Source organism: Babylonia areolata, chromosome 1, assembly GCF_041734735.1.
Source record: "Babylonia areolata isolate BAREFJ2019XMU chromosome 1, ASM4173473v1, whole genome shotgun sequence".
NCBI lineage: Eukaryota > Metazoa > Mollusca > Gastropoda > Neogastropoda > Buccinidae > Babylonia > Babylonia areolata.
In genome coordinates, this window is record NC_134876.1 from 41,260,312 (window position 1) to 41,264,659 (window position 4,348).

General features: G+C 42.6%; 1 protein-coding gene across 1 annotated transcript in view; it reads left to right on the forward strand.

Moving 5' to 3' along the window:
* The window catches only part of LOC143281495 (uncharacterized), a 43,112-nt gene extending 39,799 nt beyond the window's left edge, over nt 1-3,313 (forward strand). Inside the window, exon 10 of the mRNA XM_076586738.1 lies at nt 1-3,313. This exon is cut by the window's left edge and continues 1,150 nt beyond it. The gene's annotated coding sequence lies outside the window, so the exon portion shown is untranslated.
* The last annotated feature ends 1,035 nt before the right edge of the window (nt 3,314-4,348 follow it).

The window sequence follows — 4,348 nt, forward strand, 5'->3', positions numbered from 1 at the left end:
GGACATCGCCAGTGACTTGACAAAAGCTTTAACACAAACGTAGACCAGACATGGTGCTATCGAAGACTGATGTGCTTTCTGTTACAGCGTTGCCCTCATCAGAATTGGTTGATGGTCTGTTCACAAGACAGAAAACAAATTTGTCAAGCTCTAACCATAGATTGCACTAGGCTCGTCGATACGGATGTTTGTGTTATAGTCATTAACGTGCGAGGCCATAGATGATAAAAAGAACGTTTAGAAAGACAAAAAGGACTACTTTCCTTGGTTCTCTGTTTGATACATGTCGTAACAGTACCTTTTTTTTTTCTCATTCCGCTTCCCAACGTTATGTTTCAACATTGCTTAGACGTTTACATTGCATAAAAAAAGAGTCAGTAATGTTTATCAGTTCAAGTTGTCATTGAGTTTTTACGTGGTGTACCATTTGAATGTTGTACTGTTCACAAATTGTTGGCTTCCCCATTTCCCCACTTGAACCACCATCTTCCTTCTCTTTCCGGTTCAGGAGATGTGACGTGAAAGAGCTTATGAGACAGTTTGAATATCTGAAAGCGTTAACTGTTAAGAAACAGCATACCTACACGCGACGCTCCAGTCTGTGATGCTTTGCTACATTTTATCTGTCGGTTGATGTAAAATAGCATTTTTTCATTATGCTCTTCGTGTTGGGATTTCAATGGACAAACGTGGACCTCATTCATTGTACCTCGTCTTTGTGACGTTTTGTGGGATGTTTTCCTTTAAATGTAACGATCTTAATGGGATGCTGACCGGTTGTTGGAGAGAGGTGTCGACGGGATGTTCTGTGGGAAAACAAAAGCTGGTTCAGTATCGGTGTCAACATGCGAACCAGACGGCTAAGGCCAGGCAGCTGGCTATCCACACCCATCCACTCTTGTGCAAAGCTACCAGTCTGTGGGAAAGAAACACCCGTTTAATTCATATTTAACTCGTGCTTCTGTTTGAACTGATGACGTATATGACCGCACAATGCCATATTATAAAACAAGAAGAAAAAAGAAAAAAAAAAAAGATTATTCAATCTATCAAAAAACTGAATCGGTCTTTGACCGAAGACGGTTATTTTGTAAATCCACCCGTTGTATATGCCTGCACGTTTCTCAATGACCTCCCTCCCCCTCCTTCCTACCACCTCCTCCCTTCCTCCAGGGTAAGGCCTGGTGCAGACGGGGCGTCGAACAGTCCGGGCGTGGAGCGAAGTGTGGGCCGTGAAGCGTGGGTTATCCCCCGTGCCCTGTGTGCCTACTGCAGGTGGCCCACGCCTCTCTCCAACCTCGCAGCTTCCATGCTTCTGTCTGCAGCAGGCCTGAAAACTGCCCGAACCTAAGTATATGCCTTTTCTTGAAGTGATAATTTATTATACCGTTATATATGTTACAATCCCTTTTGCCTTTACTGACAGCTTTCATATGGATCATTCATGTTGTTCTGTCTGCATTGTGGGGGCTTTGTTTGAAAATGATACATGTATTAAATGGAAAAAAATGATATTTTGATACATTTTTACTTGTAATGAAACATATGACATATGGCGAATTGACCTATGATTCAACGACTTTAAAATGTGAATGCCAGTTTGCCCTTATATATAATTATTTACATATATTTGTCGAAATGAAAACAGTACAAAAAAAAGGGGGGACGGTGGAGGAGAGCATTTAGTCTAGCTGTTCATTGGAACAAATCTTTGCAGAACACCTATTTTCTGGTCTTATTCTTCTGTTCTGAGCCAACACACACACACACACACACACACACACACACACACGCCGGCGCGCAGTGCGTGAGTGAGAGAGAAAGAGAGAGAGAGAGAGAGAATCGGGAATCTGAAGAAAAACATGTTTACTGATTATGGCGGATAATAGCTCCGTGTTCTTCCTTTTTCATCTGCACATCACAGGCCGTCAATTAACTAATGGGCCTGCCATGATGTCTGATGCATGCTGGGTAATACCCGCGTCTCCATAACTATTGAGTGCTTGAAACTAGAACCGTGGCGAGTTCGGTCAGTAGGCTACCGAATTCTGAAAGCAGTTCGTTCATTTTCATTCTCAGAAAATAAATACTTATTTATTCTACGTGTGTGCGTGTGTGTGTGGAGAGAGAGAGAGAGAGAGAGAGAGAGTACTTCTTAAACTGTTTTTTGACAGCATTTAGTTCAGGTCGATTCAATTTATGTTGCTTACTTATAACCCGACACCGATCAACAGCATTCCACGCTAAAAGAATTGACACGACTTGTTCCGAAAGAATCGTAAGCCTGTGTTAAAAATTAATTAAACAGACGTGGCCTCTCTGACATACTGGACTAATTTTATTGAATCGACCTAAAACAGATAAATCAAGTCTTATTAACTGAGGGCAGCATATTAGAAATCGTTACCTCTCTGTAGTCTTACCAGTGATTTTGTCAACCTGACCGGTACACTGATAGGAGACGGAAGCCGTGCAAGGTTGGGTGTTGTTTGTTTTTTTTGTTTTCTTCTTCTTCTTCTTCTTCTTCTTCTTCTTCTTCTTCTTTCTTTCTTTCTTTTCTTCGATGATTATCTTTATAATACCGGTACATCACTCCTTCCTGTTAAATTATTCCTGCTCCCCCTTGTATCAGCACACACACACACACACACACACACACACACACACACACACACACATGCGAATTTCACACAGAGAAATTTGTTGTGACAAAAGAGTAACACACACACACACACACACACACACACACACACACACACACACACACACTGATGATAAGCGTTTTGAGTCTTGGGCATCTGAGCATTCGAATGGCAATGGTGTTCTTTGTGGTCTTTATCTGTGTGGCACAAGATGGCATCTTCATATTATAAATCATTATTATTAATATTATTATTATTATTATTATTCACAGTTGACGTGATGTAATGTTGTCATTATGACGTCAACCCCCCATTCCCCCCTCTTCAATTCCTTCAAAGTCTCAAGACGTGCACTGTGCATTGTCTCCCTTTCACTTTTCAGTTTGGCTTTGTCTTTTACGTGGTATGGAGATGTCAGTTTCTACGCTTATGTCTGTTGCATCTTATGTAATGACGTGGTTGTTCAACAAAAAGCATGTATTTTGTATATTTGCACTCTTTTATCTCCTCTAAGCGCTACATTACTGCATTTTGTTACACAAAAGTTTATTTGTTTGTATCGCCAAAATAATTCGAGCGTGGTGGTGCCAAGCCAAGCTTGCTGAAATCATGTGTGTCCATCTATATACTTTTGTACAGTGAAAATAAATAATAAAGCGTTTAAAACACTCTGTATGTGTATGTGTGCATGCGTATGTACTTGAATATGTAGTGTGCGTGCTATCTGAGTGTGTGTGCGTGTGTGAAATACAAGCTTTTTGTCTCTTACCGGTGTAACGGACTGGATTGTTCCCCGCCTCCTCACTTTTACCCCCAGTGGTAAATATGGTACAGGCTTATCAGTATCAAAAACTGTTCGCAGCTCGAATGATAACTCCAGATTTGGCCTGCCCGCCAGTTCCATCCATACCAGATTTACCACGTCCATATTTGAAACAAAACAAAACTTAAAATGCACACATGGGTTTTAATCAAATGAAACCAGAAAAAGAAGGGGTGGTTTTGTGATAACCCAGAACGACCCATCTCTTGAAACAGATTTACCCTGAGGATGGTGTGGGCGGGTGGAGAGGTCTGGAGGGGGGCGGATTTGGGGGGGGGGGGAATTCTTGGAATCACCTGGTCAGGTAACACAGAGCCCCTCCACCACGAGGGTCAAATCCGGCTCCAAGGGGGTTGGGGGGACGGAGAGAGGGAGAGGGAGAGTCAGTTCAGTGTATCCCAGAACTATCCCCTCACTTCCACATCCCGTGTTTGCGCCATTCCAGCCACTGAAGGTTTCAGAAGTTATAACGTCCTTGTTATAACAGCAGCTTCTTAGCACGCACATGAGTTTATACTCTTCACAAAAGCATTCGACCGCTTCGTTGGAGTGCAATAGACCGCTGGAGAGATCCGCGGCCATCTTGGATCTTGCGCATGCGCATTCAACTTTTACTAGAAATTGCGAGCAATGCCAGAGCGATCGGCAAAGGCAAAAGCAGCAAACATGCGCTGCCCCCCCCCTCCCCCCCGCACGTACACACACATATATACCACACATACACACATACACACACACACACACACACACACACAAAGTGAGTTCAGGTGAACTTTAGCATGCTCACGAAAAATGGAGTGGGGGTAATTTTGCTATTGGGGAGTAAATCTGGAATACCGTCCAAAACAGACCATGTGGTATATGTAAGGGAAACGGTAATTCT